This window comes from Lissotriton vulgaris, chromosome 6 (genome assembly GCF_964263255.1).
Source record: "Lissotriton vulgaris chromosome 6, aLisVul1.2, whole genome shotgun sequence".
Classification (NCBI taxonomy): domain Eukaryota; kingdom Metazoa; phylum Chordata; class Amphibia; order Caudata; family Salamandridae; genus Lissotriton; species Lissotriton vulgaris.
In genome coordinates, this window is record NC_141694.1 from 1,270,035,235 (window position 1) to 1,270,055,765 (window position 20,531).

Here is a 20,531-nt window from a genome sequence, read left to right on the forward strand (position 1 = left end):
ATTGGTATAATATGAAGTTTAGGACTGTTGCAGGGAGCCTATGACAGAGATGTTTAATTTGTCAACAAAATGACCCAAGTAGGACGACAGTGGTCAGCTGGGAAAAGATTGGATAGTCAGAAGGACCATTTGTGAAATTGCAAATTGATTTTACTCAGTTACCACCATGTAGAGGATTAAAATACATTCTAGTCATAGTGTGCTTATTCTCATGATGGGTGGAAGCATACCCAACCAGAAAAAATTACAGTATAACAGATGCCAAATTATTATTGAGGGAGATCATACCACGTTTTGGTTTTCCATTAACTGTGGAATCAGACAGAGGATCTCACTTTAATAATGAAATAATTTGATTGATCTGTGAAGCATTCAAGATCGAACAAAAGTTGCACTGTGCCTATCGTCCAGAGGCTTCTGGGATAGTGGAACAGCTGAATGGTATAATAAAATCAAGGTTGGCAAAGGTGTGCGCATCCACATCACTGAATTTGCCAGATGCATTGCCTCTTGTTCTGGTGGGACTCAGAAATATCCCTGACAGAAATACTGGGTTGAGTCCCCATAAAATACTCATGGGAAGAACAATGAGATCAGCTTTCATACCTGGACACAGATTGGTAAGCATAACTGATGATCTGGTATTGGATTATTGTAAAAGATTGGCTGGCCTAGTGCGTTCTGTCTCTCGCCAGGTTGGAGAAGATGCAGAGGCCAGGTAGCCGGATCAAGCACATGATCTAAAACCAGGTGACTGGATGGTAGTGAAGAATCATGTACGTGAAACGTGTCTTGTCCCCAGGTGGAGTACACCAAAACAGGTCATATTGGTTAGAACAACCACAGTGAAATGTGCAGGTTTGCCTATTTGGATCCATGCCAGCCATACAAAGAAAGTACCAACCCCTAATGAAGAAAATCAACAACAAGAAATTACAGTTGAAGGTACAGAAGGTTGTGCAGCTGAAGAACCTGAAATAACAAATTCTGAAGTAGTTGATCAAGAACAACCAAGCACTAGTCAGGAGGATTGGATACCAGCAGTTGATTTGCATGATGCAGAAATAAGAACAAGGAGTAGAACAAAAGCGGAAAAGCTAGAAGTCGATGAAGATCAGATAGAAATTGGAGATCAAATTCAGAAATTAGAAAACAAAATTGAAGTCTTTGAACAAGAACAGATAAGAACAGAAAGGTACACGCAGACTGATTTGAGAGATAATACTGAAGAAGAAAAACGTGAAACAAGCTAAATAAAAATAGGCAATCAAAAACAGTGAGAAAAGCAGATTAGCAAAGAAACAGTACAGGGCCAGTTAAATAATGCAGAACATGTTCAGGTGAAGGGTAGTACTTTAAAAAGTCCTGAATGTGGGCAACTAGAATTGGATAGGATTCAGAAGACGAAGAGAATCAAATTGCGCCATAACCAAACACAAGTAAAAGAGTAATTGAAAGTGACGAAGAGAGTGAAAATACAGTGCAACCCAAGAGGTGATAATTGTCCCAGGTATGTCAAGAGATTGAGATACCACCTTAAAACTATTGATGAAGCACCTGAACAAGTAAATGAAGTCACTAGTCTATTGGGACAGAATAGTGAAAGACAAAAGAGAAGAAGCCAGAAACTAAGAATATTGAATAATAAATTTAAGGGACCTGAATGGACTTATATTATTTTTGAAGATCTTGAAAATTTAGATCTAAATGAAGAACGTGATGAAGAAATAATTGCATATCAAATTAACAAAGGAGAGGTGAAACCGCCTTGAAATCAAAACGAAATTTGTGAATTTCTGAAAGAGAAGAAGAAAATTCTTTTTAAATAATAGCTAAAAATAGAGTTACTGAAAGACCAAAATGAAACTGTTTACAGAAATGTTGTAGAATATGTATATGTAACATATTATTAGTGATTATAGTATGGTTGGGATTCACATAGCATTACCATATTTGATGAGTGTAGAAAAGGGAAATGTTACAGGTATAGATGGAAAAATAGCTAACATGAAAGGAAATAGAGAAGAATTAGAAGCATCAGATGAGATAGAAGTACATCACACAGTAACAGATAATAATAATACAGATCTTAATGTTTTAAAAAAATTATTATTTGAATATGTAGATACGATGGAGATTAGTGATTGTTATGTATGTATGAAATTACCAGCTTCAGTAGCGCAAGGAGTTACATATTACCGCATACCGTTAACATATGGCATATCATGTAGTATAATTACAAGTCTATTTGATAAAAACAGGAAAATGACAGTATTATTACTCAAATTTAGATGTGATATTTTCAGAAGTTCTTGTTAGAAAGAATTTGAATCCAGTACACACTAGTTTAGCTGGGCAGTTTATGGGAGAATATTTCTTAACACAGAATGTAATAGATATAGCAGCAGCTCATAAACATAATTTAACATGTTTACTAAAAGAAAAAGAAAAGATGTTTTTGAATTTAGTAGAAGACAGGAGACAAGATTTCCAGAAGAAAGCCAAAGAAAAGAAACCCAAAATTCCAACATGGGCGAAGACATTTTTATACACCTTGCAATGCTCTGGCAGCAATGGCACTAGACTTTGAAAAGAAGTGGAAGAATAGTCTCCACAGGTTGAAAACTGACTATAACAATAGATTTATTGGTTTCAGTGAATGTGAGCACAATCTCCTGATCATTGGGGTATAGGGACTAAAAGGAGGAACAGATGCAGTATTTCCTGGAATTTATTATATATGCAGGAACAAAGCTATTTTAAACTACCGGAAAGGTGGTATGGGAGTTGCTATTTTGGAATAGTATTTCCTAAAGTTTACCATGTAAAAAGAATCACTGTAATCAATTAAAACAATAATGAATTAATACGTAGTAAAAGAGCTAGTTTTGCAGAAATTGTAGGAGATATATTCAGTAAATTGATACCTTGTGGGACACCCCCGCGCCGCACGGCCACCAGCTGCTGCGTGTGCCCCATTGCCTGCCTAACTGCCTCGCCGCCGGCCTCGCTGCCGCCTTGGTCGCTCCCCATTTGTGTTCGCCATTTGTTTTGCCCTCCATTTGTGCTTGTATTTTTTTGTGCCGTGGTATCGTTTTCCTTCCTGTTTTCGCCATTTGTTTTGCCCTCCATTTGTGCTTATATTTTTTGTGCCGTGGTATCGTTTTCCTTCCTGTTGTCGCCATTTGTTTTGCCCTCCATTTGTGCCTGTTTCATTTATTGTATTCTCTGTGCCGTGTTTACAGTTTCCTTCCTGTTTGCCCGCCTACCTCGCCGCCCTCTGCTCTCCCTCCCCGCTTTCCGCCACCACCATTTGCCCCGCCCCTTTTCTCTTCTGTTCCCTCCCCGCTCCCGCCTCCCAGCTGCTCCGCCCACCCGCGCACTTGGCCTTATATGGCGACCGTGCGACACAGGTGAGTGTGACCCACTTGTGGGACACCCCCGCGCTGCACGGCCACCAGCTGCTGCGTGTGCCCCATTGCCTGCCTAACTGCCTCGCCGCCGGCCTCGCTGCCGCCTTGGTCGCTCCCCATTTGTGTTCGCCATTTGTTTTGCCCTCCATTTGTGCTTGTATTTTTTTGTGCCGTGGTATCGTTTTCCTTCCTGTTTTCGCCATTTGTTTTGCCCTCCATTTGTGCTTATATTTTTTGTGCCGTGGTATCGTTTTCCTTCCTGTTGTCGCCATTTGTTTTGCCCTCCATTTGTGCCTGTTTTATTTATTGTATTCTCTGTGCCGTGTTTACAGTTTCCTTCCTGTTTGCCCGCCTACCTCGCCGCCCTCCGCTCTCCCTCCCCGCTTCCCGCCACCGCCATTTGCCCCGCCCCTTTTCTCTTCTGTTCCCTCCCCGCTCCCGCCTCCCAGCTGCTCCGCCCACCCGCACACTTGGCCTTATATGGCGACCGTGCGACACAGGTGAGTGTGACCCACTTGTGGGACACCCCCGCGCTGCACGGCCACCAGCTGCTGCGTGTGCCCTATTGCCTGCCTAACTGCCTCGCCGCCGGCCTCGCTGCCGCCTTGGTCGCTCCCCATTTGTATTCGCCATTTGTTTTGCCCTCCATTTGTGCTTGTATTTTTTTGTGCCGTGGTATCGTTTTCCTTCCTGTTTTCGCCATTTGTTTTGCCCTCCATTTGTGCTTATATTTTTTGTGCCGTGGTATCGTTTTCCTTCCTGTTGTCGCCATTTGTTTTGCCCTCCATTTGTGCCTGTTTCATTTATTGTATTCTCTGTGCCGTGTTTACAGTTTCCTTCCTGTTTGCCCGCCTACCTCGCCGCCCTCCGCTCTCCCTCCCCGCTTCCCGCCACTGCCATTTGCCCCGCCCCTTTTCTCTTCTGTTCCCTCCCCGCTCCCGCCTCCCAGCTGCTCCGCCCACCCGCGCACTTGGCCTTATATGGCGACCGTGCGACACAGGTGAGTGTGACCCACTTGTGGGACACCCCCGCGCCGCACGGCCACCAGCTGCTGCGTGTGCCCCATTGCCTGCCTAACTGCCTCGCCGCCGGCCTCGCTGCCGCCTTGGTCGCTCCCCATTTGTGTTCGCCATTTGTTTTGCCCTCCATTTGTGCTTGTATTTTTTTGTGCCGTGGTATCGTTTTCCTTCCTGTTTACGCCATTTGTTTTGCCCTCCATTTGTGCTTATATTTTTTGTGCCGTGGTATTGTTTTCCTTCCTGTTGTCGCCATTTGTTTTGCCCTCCATTTGTGCCTGTTTCATTTATTGTATTCTCTGTGCCGTGTTTACAGTTTCCTTCCTGTTTGCCCGCCTACCTCGCCGCCCTCCGCTCTCCCTCCCCGCTTCCCGCCACCGCCATTTGCCCCGCCCCTTTTCTCTTCTGTTCCCTCCCCGCTCCCGCCTCCCAGCTGCTCCGCCCACCCGCGCACTTGGCCTTATATGGCGACCGTGCGACACAGGTGAGTGTGACCCACTTGTGGGACACCCCCGCGCCGCACGGCCACCAGCTGCTGCGTGTGCCCCATTGCCTGCCTAACTGCCTCGCCGCCGGCCTCGCTGCCGCCTTGGTCGCTCCCCATTTGTGTTCGCCATTTGTTTTGCCCTCCATTTGTGCTTGTATTTTTTTGTGCCGTGGTATCGTTTTCCTTCCTGTTTTCGCCATTTGTTTTGCCCTCCATTTGTGCTTATATTTTTTGTGCCGTGGTATCGTTTTCCTTCCTGTTGTCGCCATTTGTTTTGCCCTCCATTTGTGCCTGTTTCATTTATTGTATTCTCTGTGCCGTGTTTACAGTTTCCTTCCTGTTTGCCCGCCTACCTCGCCGCCCTCCGCTCTCCCTCCCCGCTTCCCGCCACCGCCATTTGCCCCGCCCCTTTTCTCTTCTGTTCCCTCCCCGCTCCCGCCTCCCAGCTGCTCCGCCCACCCGCGCACTTGGCCTTATATGGCGACCGTGCGACACAGGTGAGTGTGACCCACTTGTGGGACACCCCCGCGCCGCACGGCCACCAGCTGCTGCGTGTGCCCCATTGCCTGCCTAACTGCCTCGCCGCCGGCCTCGCTGCCGCCTTGGTCGCTCCCCATTTGTGTTCGCCATTTGTTTTGCCCTCCATTTGTGCTTGTATTTTTTTGTGCCGTGGTATCGTTTTCCTTCCTGTTTTCGCCATTTGTTTTGCCCTCCATTTGTGCTTATATTTTTTGTGCCGTGGTATCGTTTTCCTTCCTGTTGTCGCCATTTGTTTTGCCCTCCATTTGTGCCTGTTTCATTTATTGTATTCTCTGTGCCGTGTTTACAGTTTCCTTCCTGTTTGCCCGCCTACCTCGCCGCCCTCCGCACTCCCTCCCCGCTTCCCGCCACCGCCATTTACCCCGCCCCTTTTCTCTTCTGTTCCCTCCCCGCTCCCGCCTCCCAGCTGCTCCGCCCACCCACGCACTTCGCCTTATATGGCGACCGTGCGAACGCGCAGCGGGCGCGCCGTTTGTACGCCGAAGGCGCGCCAAAGGTAAGCCCGTCTGCGCCCGTCCGCGACCGGATCGCGACCAGCGCCAGGACCCCTGGCCCACGAAGACCCCGACCTACCCGCCTGACGTACTCCGCCGCCACCCTCATCGCACTCAACACCGGCCGACTCCCAGAATGCCACCAAGCCACACCACGACGCACCCACGGACTTTTCAGCTGCCACGCCTGCAAATTCACCTGCATCCGGACCTGCCTCGCACCAGCACCCGCCAAGTCGAACACCAGCAGCACCCACCTCAAGTGCATCCTGCTCAACACCCGCTCCGTCCACAGACACGCCATCGAACTCTGGAACCTCCTAGACGCCACAGCCCCTGACGTTGCCTTCCTCACGGAGACCTGGATGAACGCCTCTTCAGCTCCCGACATCGCCATCGCCATCCCAGAGGGCTACAAGATCGTCCGGAGGGACCGCAACGTCAACCAGATGGGAGGAGGCAACGCCATCATCCACAGGAACACCATCCGTCTCACGACCAGCACCGACAACACCTTGACCAGCGCCGAACACCTGCATTTCCAGATCCACACCAACCCGAACACCACCCTCAGAGGCACCCTGATCTACCGACCCCCGGGACCACGCACCCAATTCAGCGAGGACATCGCCGACTTCGTCAGCCCGCATGCCCTCCCCTCCGCTGACTACATCCTCTTGGGGGACCTCAACTTCCATCTGGAGAGCAACAACGACCGCAACACCAGCACCCTGCTCGACAACCTCGCCAATCTTGGACTCAAGCAGCTGGTGTCCACCCCCACCCACCTCGCCGGACACACACTCGACGCAGTCTTCTCCTCCAGCACAGACATCGACTTCAACCACGCCACAGAGCTTCAATGGACGGACCACAGCTGCGTCCACTTCACCTTCAAGAGAACGACGACCCACCACCACCAGCAACAGGCCGCCCGCAGAAGCTGGAACAAGATCACAGCAGACCAGCTCGCCACCTCCCTGAGCCAGCACCCTCCTGCCAGCTCAGCGAACCCCAGCCAGGCCGCCGACAACCTCACGAAGTGGATCAGCATCTGCGCGGACGAGCTCGCCCCGCTGAGGACCCCGCCCAGCAGACCCGGCAGCAAGAAAGCCCCGTGGTTCACCGACGAACTCAAGAGCTCCAAGAAGAACTGCCGAGCCCTCGAGAAAGTCTGGAGAAGGGAACCTACACCGGACAACAGGACCACCCTCAAGCTGGCCACTCGGAAGCACCACCAGCTGATCCGCGCCGCCAAGAAAACTGCATTCAAGGACCGGCTGGACAACAACGCACACAACAGCAAGGAACTCTTCAACATCGTGAAAGAGCTATCCAACCCCAGCGCAGGAAACAACGACATCACCCCATCGCAAGATCTCTGCAACTCCCTCGCTTCATACTTCCACAACAAGATCGCGGACATACACAACAGCTTCAACAACCAACCAACGCACACCATGACCGAACAACCACCCCCCACCACCACCCTCCACGCCTGGACCCCGATCAGCACCGAAGACGCCCATCCGCACGATGAACTCCATCCACTCCGGATCACCGACCGACCCCTGCCCTCACCACGTCTTCAACAAGGCCGACGCTGTCATCGCACCCCACCTGCGAGACATCATCAACACATCCTTCGACACCGCCACCTTCCCTGAGAGCTGGAAGCACGCCGAACTCAGCGCTCTACTCAAGAAACCAACAGCGGACCCCACCGAACTCAAGAACTACCGCCCCATCTCGCTCCTCCCGTTTCCAGCCAAAGTCATCGAGAAGACCGTCAACAAGCAGATGGCCGCCTTCCTCGAGACGAATGGATCCCTCGACCCCTCACAGTCCGGCTTCCGAGCCAATCACAGCACCGAGACCGCCCTCATCGCCGCCACCGATGACATCCGAGCCCTGATGGACAACGGAGAAACAGCGGCCCTCATCCTCCTAGACCTCTCCGCGGCATTCGACACTGTCTGCCACCGCACCCTAGTACAGCGCCTCAGCAACGTCGGAATCCAGGACAAGGCGCTGGAATGGATCATCTCCTTCCTCGACGGAAGAACACAGAGAGTCCGCCTACCACCGTACAAGTCAGAGGCCTCCGAAGTCATCTGCGGCGTCCCTCAAGGATCCTCTCTGAGCCCCACCCTCTTCAACGTCTACATGAGCCCCCTCGCGGCCATCGCACGCCAACACAACCTCAGCATAATCTCCTACGCCGACGACACCCAGCTGATCCTCTCCCTGACCAACGACCCCGCCACCGCCAGAGCCAACCTGCACGAAGGGATGAAAGAGGTAGCCGAGTGGATGACGACCAGCCGCCTGAAACTGAACTCTGACAAGACAGAGGTCCTCATCCTGGGCTCTTCACCCTCCGCCTGGGACGACTCCTGGTGGCCTCCCGCCCTGGGCACCGCACCCAAACCGACAGACCATGCACGCAACCTGGGCTTCATCCTGGACTCCTCCCTCTCCATGAGCAGGCAAGTCAACAACGTCTCCTCGGCGTGCTTCAACATCCTACGCATGCTACGGAAGATCTTCTGGTGGATCCCCACCGAGACCAGGAAGACCGTCACCCAGGCCCTCGTCACTAGCCGACTGGACTACGGCAACGCCCTCTATGCCGGTACCACCGCCAAGCTCCAGAAGAGACTCCAGCGGATCCAGAACGCCTCAGCCAGACTCATCCTCGACATCCCACGAACCAGCCACATCTCCGGACATCTGAGAGACCTTCACTGGCTCCCCGTCAACAAAAGAATCACCTTCTGCCTCCTCACCCACGCACACAAAGCCCTACACGACCAAGGCCCGAGCTACCTCAACAGCCGGATCAACTTCTACGCTCCCAAACGCCACCTCCGATCAGCCAACCACGCCCTCGCCGCCGTCCCCTGCATCCGAAGAGCGACTACAGGAGGAAGGTCCTTCTCCTAACTGGCCGCCAAGACCTGGAACTCCCTCCCGACCGACCTGCGCCTGACCCAAGACCACCTCTCCTTCAGGAAGAAGCTGAAGACCTGGCTGTTCGAGCAGTAGCGGCACCCCCCCTCCCCCAGCGCCTTGAGACCCTCCGGGTATGTAGCGCGCTCTACAAGTGTCATTGATTGATTGATTGATTGACCTTCAGTGGAAGTAATTCTGAATACACAAAGAATTTCTAAATTATCTACAGTAGTTGATCGCTTATCGACTGCCACTGCTGGAGAGTTTCTAATGATAAATACCGAAATGGTTGCAATCAGATCTATGGTTTTGCAAAATAGTCTTGCCCTTGATATATTACTAGAAAAAGAGGGTGGAGTCTGTAAAATGTTGAAAGCGCAACATTGTTGCACTTCCATTCCTGATAAAAGTATAGAAATTGGGAAGTATATTAAGAATATTACAAATTTTGGAAAATAATTAAAATCACTGGAAATAAATGATGTATGGAACAACAAATACTTTAACTTCAATAGGGTCTTGGTTTACTAGTTTAAGTAAAGGAGTAATAGCTCAAGTAATACAACCTATATTTGGAATACATCGACATGTCTTATAATAATGATTTGGTGCAAATGCAGCAAAAGAAGAAGAAAATATGAAAGAAGTAAAAAGGGAAAGAAAAGAACATATGAAGAAATTAGGCTGGAAAAATTGAAAGGTGAATAAAACAAGAAAATGAAGAATAGGGAATGGAAAGAAGAAAGATAAATGGATAAATTAGAGAAGGGAATGGAAATATGCTAAAGTTGGCACTTGATTTGGGTATGGGGAGTTGTTGATGGCATAAATGCCATCAGAGAAGGGATTAATGGAGCAAGGATATGCATATAGGCAACTTGCTGGAAGAATCCTCTCCTTTAATCATAAGGTATTAATAATTGTTAGTCATACTAATTTACACAAATTTCGTACACAATGAAGAAGTGGGGGAAGCTTGCCTATGTGTCTGCTAACAGGTAATTGAATGAGACTAAAGTGGCCGCTGAAAAAACACAGGAAACAAATTGCGCATGCGCCAATTGCATGATGTCATAACACTTGGAGGGAAATTTTGCTTCTGCACACTAATGTACAAAATGGCCGCTACAGAACTCACATGCTAAGCATCTGCTTTTCTTAAAACTAAACTACGTATTACACTAAGTGCTAATGCAGGGATAATTATTTTGATTAAATGGGATTAGAGTAGAGATAAGTGGTATACAGTGAGACTATTTTTTTTAGTCTTACTTCTTGTTTTTCTGACTTCTCTGTTAGTTCGTTATTGGGCCTAAATCGAGAGACAAGACTTAAACCCATGTGGGTAACTTGTGCAGACTCTGTAGACAGAAACCCTGGAGTCCTGATCTCAAGCCTTTGAACGTGGTCATGGACGAGGTTTTCTCAGAGGGAGAAATGATGAAACATCCTGAGGACTCAATGAACAAATGTATAAATGTAATACAATGTTTTTAAATAATATGAGAAATGGGTGGGACTAAAGCTTGGGAGACACAAATTAAATGGGTGGGAACTTAAGACAATGCTCCATAAAAAAGAATTGATTTTAATATGGTGTGACGATCATCTCCCTTGGTTTGTCCAATCAAAATACACAATTTATACAAGATTGAAACATTTAGGGGTGGAACATGCCACCAGAAGGTATAATTGGGATAGTTAGCAAATTGAAATAAGCTGATTTCTGCCAGAACGCTGAGAGATAGACATGCTGTCCAATTGCTGATCGATTATCTGAAGCAGACTTAGAATTTTCAAATAAAACTTAGGAACGAGAGTGTGGAAGAGGACAGAGGGGGCAAGGGACTAGCAACAAGGTGTGGAAGATTTGTCGAGGAGGGAACTAGTAACTGAGAGGGGTTTGACACTGGCGTTGAATCCAGAAGGGTGGTCTGTCCTCTCTTAACCCTGTCCTGAGCAGATACCTGGTAATTCGTGGGGTCTAAACTCTTGACCAGAGGGGTCTGATCTCACACCATCCTAGGTAAATATAAGTGTATTGTGTCAATGTGCCTTTTCTCTCTATCCTCTCTTCCTGAGGTATTCATCATAAAAATGTTATTAGACTAATTTAGGTAATTGAAACTTACTTTTCCAGAATGATGTTAACACTTTAATTTGTATTTGATTCACTATAATATTTTCAGATAAAAAAAATTATAAAACTGGAACTGAGTCCGTGGCTATCTATTGAAATAAATAGGTAAATGATTTAAGGTCATTAATTACCATCTCTATCTCAACTAAAATCGATCCATGAGTAAGTAAGGGCTTAGTAATGAAATTAGGTTCAAAATTCCTTAGGCAAACGGACATATGGGAAAGCCCTAAAATTGATTCCCAGCTAGGTTTATAAACTGGATACTGTAAGTAAGTGTGGTAAATGGGTCTGGGAGTGTGTGATTTAGTGATACTTGTTTGCAGGTTGGTGTCTCACTGGATCAAGTAAGCCACCTGATCTTACTATCTGGCTCATTGATACCACAGTCCTTCTGCCTGCATTCTGCTGACAGGTGACACAAACTCTCTTTCATCGCAAAGAAACGAGGATTGATCCAGTGTGACTTAAACAAGCACATGATTGCATTCTTCCCTATATGGGCTGGGCCATGAAAATGCCTAGCCATAGCTGACAACATGCTGTCTGGCAAGACAGGTCTCCCATCTGCTAAAACCCAGATCTGATCCTGATTCTTAACACACCCTGCTCAGACCTAACCTTCTTGTTCATGTTCTGTGACTTTCTCCTGCAAATTCTTGATCTCTTCCCAAGTATCAGCAGCAGTCAAGTGGCTTGTAACAATATCAGTTTCAAAATAATTTGAATGTTTTCTATTAAACGTACAAGACCCAAGAACATCATATAGCCATCTCATCTGCATAGCGGTCACAAAATCACATCCACTCTTGTGTGCTTCACATTTCATGACCACTTTTTCAGCAGGCAATTGTTGAGCGTCAAGTAGTTTCTGGACAACCCCAAACCCATATTGACTATCTTTGTAGATGGTAACTCTTAAATTGCTAGAGATACTCCAAGCTCGGTAAGAGAAATCAGTTATGCCACCTGTATAGAGGTTACATTGTGCAAACATGAGGCTTCCAATATACCTTGTAAGTTGCAGATGGCATAGGCTGCTTTCAAAATCTCCCATTTATCTCTTAAACAAGAGCTGTCCACAAACAACTTACAATCCGGCTCTTCAAATGTAAGTCTTGGATGTTGGGTCTTGTCTTGGTACACAATTCTGTAACATCCAACCAATCATGGTAAACCCCATTGTCATTCTCATCAGTAACAAGTAAAGGCAACAGGGTTGAGACAGGAACATCCGCTGCAGTGTGATGTTCTCCGCTTTGAGGATAACCTGCTCATAACGGTTCAAACTACTGTTTGTCATGTATTGTGTTTGAGTGCAGGTGAGCAAAATCATACAGAATGGGCAACCATAACTGCCAGCCACCACCTTTAGGCGACCCGACACTGCTGTGGCTACTGGGTCAAGAGTGGCGGAGTACTAGGTACAGGTCATTTAGAATGGCTATGGGTCTTAGTAAGCACTCATAGGGGGGGGCACCCATCCCTATGAATGCAGGGAAAAATGTAGGGCTTGATTTTGGTGGACTGGGATTTATATTTCAGCCTTATTTGATGTAAGATGAATCTCTTTTTTATATTTTTTTTGTCTATGCTTCATTGCTATTTGAAAAAAAATTTAACATGATTTGATGGTTGATTAACCAAATAAAGTGATTTTAACTGACTGACAGCTTACGGGATATCTGTCACCATTGTGACGGAGTAACCCGTCCGCCGAGATCTAAATCAGGGTCTGAGACTTTATTATAGTAAGGCATTTCAAGAACTGGGGCATGTCAGAGACTTTCTCCCAGCTCAAGGAAGGCACTCATGCAATTGTTGTCCTGAGGTTGTGGGATCAGAGACAGATTTGTGTGTTAGCCTCTGGAGAGGCCTTGGCATTAGGCAATAGTTCAGTTGGGAATCTACTGAAGACAATATGGTGTCCCAGATACAGAACTTCCTTTTGATATTATTGCCATTTGGTTGGGGACACTTGATGTCCATTTTCAGTTAGGGAATTCAACAGGGCAATAGTGACTTGTCTGCAAGGATCTTGTGTTGTTGACGCCACCAATCAGTCGTCAATGTCCTCAACCAGGACTGAATTGCATGACAACTGCAAGGTCTCCAGATTCTCTTTCAGGATCCAATTGAAGGTCAAAGGGACTATCTGTTTACATCTGAGGAACTCGGCAACATTCCAGAACTCTTTATTGGAATCAAAATGATAAGAGGAAGTGCCTGTCCGTGTGCAAAGGGATGGAAAAATGCTTGGTACAGGTTGATGACTGTGAACAACTCTGCATCACAGGGTATTTAAAAGAGTATCACAACTGGATTTGTTACCATATTATTAATCTTTTGCAGGTTCTGTCTGCACTATTCTCTTCTTTTTACTCTTCATTATAGGAAAATTGCAGGGACTCTCTACTATCTCCTTTAAGATTCCTTGCTCTAACATGGACTCAGTTACAGGGATCATTCCAGCTACTGCCTCTGGTGAGAGGTTGTATTGGGGAGTTTAAGGAGACTGCATTCTGTTTGATTGTTATTCTCACTGGTTCAGCATCTTTGATCATTCTAATATATTTAGTAGTATAATCCCAGACTTCCACCGTCAAGGAGTTCTTATGTCATGGGGTACGTTTTCCTTTGTCATGACCGGGAATACTCCAACATTTGACTTTTGTGTGCCCAGTTTAAACTCTGCAACCTCATCATGTGTCTGAAGCTCAACACCATCCAGTGTACAATATATCACACTATTTATCTTGCCAAATAGATTGACTGGACTTTAATCACATATCTCAAACTGATGATCCTCTTCAAGGCGACCTATCTTCATGAGGACTTTAGCTGAAACAGGATTCATAATCTGCTTATTAGAGATGCCTAGAGATTGGATTTGTCTTCCTAAGGGGGGTAGGTTTGTGACCTCTACATTTCGAATAGTAAAGCAGGTAGCTCCTGTTGCAATCAAATACAACATGAGGTAGCCATTGATCTATTGTCCACATATGAGCCATTTTGGTCTGCCACCAAGACTGTAGCAAGCAAGCAATATTCCTCCCCTCACAGGTACAGTCATTGTGATTGATCAGAATCTGGATCTCCAAAATTGTGGAAGACCAGGTACTGTTGAAAACTGTCAGGGCTTGTGAAAGTATTTTGTTGAACACTGTAGCTCAGATTGACATTAAAGCTCAGACCAATAACATTTGGCTGCATCAACAGGGCTTGGGGCATGTTAGCATTCTTAGGTCTTTGCGTTTGAGCATTTGGCATCAGCATTACACAAGTGTTTGACAGAAGCTGTTATCATTCTGCATTCGATTTGTATTCAGTCTACACTCCCATTTTTAGTGGCTGACTTTGTTACAATAATGACACTGAGTAGTCTTTTACAACATTGTTATATCCATCCACTGTCATTCCCCATCCCCTACAAAGTAGGACACCATTCACATTCTGTATCATCTGACTACCACCTTGATGGCCAACTCCCTGCATTTCTGCACCAACGCCAGAACCGGAATTTGCCACATATGGGCCATTCTGAAATCCTTTCTGTGCTAACTTTGTGCCAACATGAACTTGTCTTTAATCCTCTTCTGTGTCACCTCCAAATCATCACTACAATACTTTGCTTGGAGAAAAATTGAATCCAAATTCTTTGATTGTCAGAAATGCCTGCAGTAAATGCTCACAGTAAACATGGACAACCTCTTTAGACTCTTGGGTAGTTATGGCAATTTCCATTGACTCAATCTCTTTCTGCAGAATCTTGGTTTTCGAAAAGTTTCACTTGATTATATTTATCCATAACAGTAGGCAAAGGGGCCTTTGTTTGGGTCACTCTCAGCAACTCCTTGTCGGCCAATGCACCGACACTTTGAACTAAGCCCATGTTAGACCTGGCACCATTGGCGTGGGTTTCCCTTGTAGTTTTTTCCTTTGCCTCCTGTGTTTTTACTGTGTATTGGACTTCGTTCTGCTGGTCTAGATGCTTTGAGCACTTTGCCGCTGCTGTTCATTGCCAAAGTGCAAGTGCTTCCTTTGTAAATTGTTGTTATGAATTGGTGATTCCATGATTGGCCTTTTTGATTTACTAGTCAGTCCCTAGTACAGTTCACTGTGTGTGCCCAGGGCCTGTAAATCAAATGCTGTAAGTGGGCCTGCAGGACTGATTGTGCAACCCACATAAGCAGCCAGTAAATGGAACTCAGATCTGCCACTGCAGTGTCTGTGTGCAGTCTAGTACTGCCATGTCGACTTGGCAAGTGCACCCGCTTGCCAGGCTTTCCCCTTCCCTTTTCTCTCATGTGAGTCACCCCTAAGGTAGGCCCAAGGTACCCCTGTGGGCAGGGATGCAGTGTCTGTGAAAGGTAAGACATGTTGTGCTGTGTGTAACATGTCCTGATAGTGAATTACTGGCATTTTTTTCCCCACTATTGTAAGGCTAACTGGCCCCATTGGATAGAATAGAAGTTTGTTTATAAAACAATATAAACATAACTGCCCATGGGAACCAGATAGGAAAATAAAGCTTGATATGCCTGAACTCAGAATGTTAATATACATCTTTAAGGGGCATATGTATGAAAATCCCTGTTTGCGATTCTCAAATAGCGATTTTTTGAGAATCGCTATTTGAGGGTTGCAAAACGGGATGTATGTAAAAAAATCGATTTGTTTTGCGATTTCTTAGTATTACTTAATTGCGATTAGCAAATTGCGAAATCGCAATTAAGGAATACTTTCCCATTCATTTCTATGGGCTAGGAGGCCCATAGCAATGAATGGGAAGTCATTCTCAATTTGCGATTCGCAATTTAAGAATCGCAAATTGAGAATAATTTCAAGGGTGTCATAAGGACACCCTGATGCACCCCTGAATGAACATGTGTGCGCATATGGCGCGCATACATACCCTAAGGGCATGTATGTGCGCCACATGGCACCTTCACAAATGCCAAAAAGTGCATTTATGAAAGAAACCTCAAATTGCCACCAACTTGAGTTGGTGATAATTTGCGGTTTTTTTAAGGAGAAATCGCAAAACTTGAGTGCTTGTTGCATAGCTTTTAAGGAATTGCAATTTGCGATTCCTTAAATGCTTACGCAATATTATGGAATCACAAATGTTGCGATTCCTTAGTTTTGCGATGCGATTTTCCTAATACATCCCGTTTTCCGAAGTTTTAGTCGCAAACGCTGCTTTTTTGTGATTTGCTGCGTTTGCGACTAAAAATTCTGTTCATACAAATGCCCCTTAGTGAGTGTGATTCTGGACATTCTGGGTTTGAAAATACCACTTCTAGAAAGTGGGTATTTTCTTGCTTAGCCATCCAGTGTGCCTCTGCTATGGTTGCTATTGCATGTCTGGCTTTGGAATTACAGGGGCTGGGGATGAGCAGTGGCTCTAGAGAGTCTGGATGAGTCAGGGCTGAGCTGAATAGACCTGGTCTGCATTTAGAGTAGGGGTAGGAGATTTCCTTTCATCTGAATGGGCCTGGTCTGCCTCTGACAATCATCTCTCCACCTCTTGCCAGGAAGCTGCACCAGAGAGGACAGAACTGGTTCTGGCTGGGCAAAGACACTTTCTGCACTAAATAACAAAGGGATTTAGTGTATAAAAAGAGGTGTCCAGATCCCATATTTTCAGAACACTTCTGGGAATCAGGAGGAACCTTTGCCAAGGAGAAGAGCCGGAGAAACTGAGGAGGAATACTGCCCCTGGGCTGTTTGCTGTCTGGGGTTGGCCTGCAGTGGCTATTTCTGCCAAGGAAAGGACAAGGACTTTGCTGTGTGCTGTGTCCCCTGCTTGAGGAAGATCTCCAAAGGGTTGAAATAGAGCTTGCTTCCTGTTCAAAAGTCTCAGGGACACAAAGACTTCACCACCAGCTCCCCTGAACTTCCTTGGTGGGAGTTCTAACCTGCTAAAAGGTGCCAGCTGCTATTTGGACCTCTGGAGGCTGTTTGCGCTAGGAGCTCAAAAAGTAATGCAACTTCGAGTAGCACAAAGCATCCGTACCTGTTTCCGACGCAACCGATGTAAGCGCCTGCCCTCGGCACAAGAAATCGTTGCAGGCCGCATCGAGTGCACCGATCTACGAAGGCCGAGATCACTGCACCAATTCTGACACAGGCCTGGCTATGCTGCTGCAAGAACCAACGCATTGTTGGACCACGGCTGAAGAAACCAACGCAAGCGCCGCTGCTGACCCGCGTCGAGAACCGATGCATCCCCGATCCTCACGCTTCGCACCTGGGTGCCAGACTGGCAAGAACACCGGGGTTACAGTAATAAACCGATGCATCACCTCCCCGCGCATTAAGAAACCGACGCAACACCTCCCCTTTAGTAAGGAACGATGCATCACCGCCCCTGCGTGGCAGTAAGGCACCAACGCATCACCTCGTCTAAAGTAAGGAACCAAAGCATAACCTTCCCTGGGCATAGGGACCAGCGCATCACCTTCCCTGCAACAGTTTTGTTTGTGTGCATGACGCATCCAAGGTACTTCGTGTGAAAAGTGTTGCAACTGCAATTTGCTTTGAACTGAACTATTTTTACCCTTTAAAAGTCATATTTTGATAATTGTATTGTTGATTTTTGTTGTTTTAGTGTTCTTTGGTTTAGATAACGGTTACTTATTTTTCTACACTGGTGCGGTGTCCATTTGTAGTGTTTTCACTGTCTTACTGTATGTGTTCACAAATGCTTTACACATTGCCTCTGCGATAAGCGTGTCTGCTTGTGCCAAGCTACCAAGGGGGGTGAGCAGGGGTTATTTTAGAAGTGTATCCCCCTTACCCTGACTAGGAAGAAGGGTCCCTACTTGGACAAAGGTACCTATCTTTGCCAACTAGAGATCCCTTTTTCTAACAGCCCACAAATCATCAGGAATGGCAATCTCAAAGAAGGCATTTACATTTTCCCAATGCACCTTTGAAATCTTAACAAACCGGTCATTCGGAGCGTTCCAAAGATCAGGAAGTTTTCTCAGTTTTTAAAATTGATTTGTATTTGTGAAAAGATAACTGCGACTCCAAAGTATACGTATATATCCATCCATGCACCTCTCTCAATAGGTAGGCCGTGACTTCTGTATCACTTAGTACACCCTCCCCATCTAGTCCTCCAGTATCATTTTTCTTTCTCTTTTCTTTCTGAGCCCACTGATTTTTAATCTTTTGAACATCCCTCCACCTTTGGATGTTACCAACTAACTTCCTCAGGCATAACTTAATTCCAGCTATCTGCATATTCTTGAGAATCTCCTCGCATATGAACATCACACAATTTTTCCTAAATTATGACTATTAAACAAATTGACCCAAAATTCCATGGCTATTCATTTTAGAGTCTCATGAGTCAAACAAGCATGCCCAGTGGCTACTTTGAACAGTAATAAGAGTTCTTCCTTGTTGTACCCATCTACAAACCCCAACTCTAGATTTCATTTAATAATTTCCTCAAGGGAGAGGAGCTTCGCGCGCATCCGTGATGGCCGCGTGAGCACAGGGCTACCGAGACCCTCGCCGCCTCCCGCATATATCCTGAAAGGTATCCTGATTACGAAGACGGGTTATTGGAGATGAAACTCAGCTGATAGATTAGCTGCTTTCAAAAATGTATTCGGACTTCGGGAACCGCTACTACGACAATCTGAACTTTCGAGGCCCACCCCATGGCGACGCCTGGGGCTCGAGTCATTCAGACGCCCAGGCAGTAGTTGAACAACAACGGCCCGTGGGGCTCTGCTCATTGCCTTGGAGTTAACTTTCGGTTTCACTTTTGGGTCTTTGGCCTTATCCTATCTCAAGATCGATCTAGCTGCCCGAGGTCTAGCCGAACTCTGTGAATCCACTGTATGCCAACGGTCGCGAGTGTCTGTGTGCTGAGCTGCTGGCGCCTGCTTTTGAAGACTCCGATGGGTTGACCGCGAAGGGCCATTTTCACCAGGTCTCACAGGCCCCTTGGGGGCACATTGCCCAAAATGGCGGGCAGGCCCGACAACGAGAAGCGAAAAACCAAGACGCCTCTTCGGGGGGGAGCTATTCAAACAAATGTCATGGATCGATATACCCATCCCAAGGGGTCCCCCGGTGGTACGAATAGGACCCTGGAAGAGGCAAAGGAAGACCAGGCTGCATCGATCGAGTTGACTCTACAGGATGTCATGGGTGCCATTGCTGGTATTAAGACTTCCATTGGCCAGCAATATGAGGCTATCGTCCTTAAGCTCGACACCGTAGCCATTGACGTCAATTTGATTAGAGCGGACTTATCGAAGACTAATGAGAAGGTCAAATCCTTAGATCTGAAGACTTCCAGCCTCATGACCAACGTATCCGACTTACAGACGGAGGTCGGCAATCTGCGATCCTCCAATGATCTCATGGCTCGTCGACTGGAGGGTTTTTAAAATAGGGCCAGACGCAATAATGTACGTATTATTGGGGTCCCTGAAAAATCGGAAAATCCCGCTGCAGATCCCCTTGTGGAGGATCTCATCCTAAATTACCTCGCCCCCAAAGGCCTAAGTAAATTCTTTGCTGTGGAGCGTGTGCACCGAGTGCCCGGTGGGAAGCCGAAGCCGGGTGCCCCTCCGAGGCCGATTATCGCCAGAATTTTCAACTTTAGAGACAGAGACGCTATCCTGCAGGCATCGCGGGTGGGCAGCCCCGGGAAGTTTGAAAACACAACGGTGAGCTTCTACCCGGACTTTACCCAGTTCGTTCAGAGGCAGAGGATGGGGTTTCAGGGGGTGAAGCGACGGTTGAGAGACATGCACTTGAAATACGCGATGCTATTTCCAACCAGGCTCCGTGTCAAATATGAGAACCGGACGTTTTTCTTTGATCGTCCCGAGAGAGTGAGTGACTGGCTGGATACATTACCAATGCGGAGCGATCGAATGGAACACTCGGGTGGAGCGGAGGGTGGTGTGCCGGAGCAAGAATGACAATGACGACGTGGTTCCTGATCTCTGAACAATTAACATACCATACAGCTCGGTTTGATGTCTTTCATACTTATGTGATTTATGGTGGCATACCCAAGGGTGGCGGGGGGAGTGGGACTCTTTCCTCCTCTGGGTTTCTTTTTGTAGACTAGTTTAATGTTAGGGCGACAGGCACACTGCAAGTTGGGGTGGCTTTTGAGTCTAACGCAGGGGTGCAGGGTGGGGGGTATTGTAACGGGTCCATGTTGGGGGGTGGAGGGGGGAGTTTGGGTATGTTTAATTTTTTCTCAAGACAACGTATTGTTTTATTCTTGGATCTGGGTACTGTGTTCGCTATGGGGTGGATTCTGCATTCATTTCCGGGATGGGGGGTAGGGGGTTGAAACTACTGTGTTGGAATGTCAATGGGTTGGGGGATAGGATAAAGCGAGGAGTAGTGTTGCAACTGCTGAGATGCCTCTCCCCTGATGTTGTGTTGTTGCAGGAGACGCACTTGATTTGAAACACTTGTCACGCCATGAATCGGCGA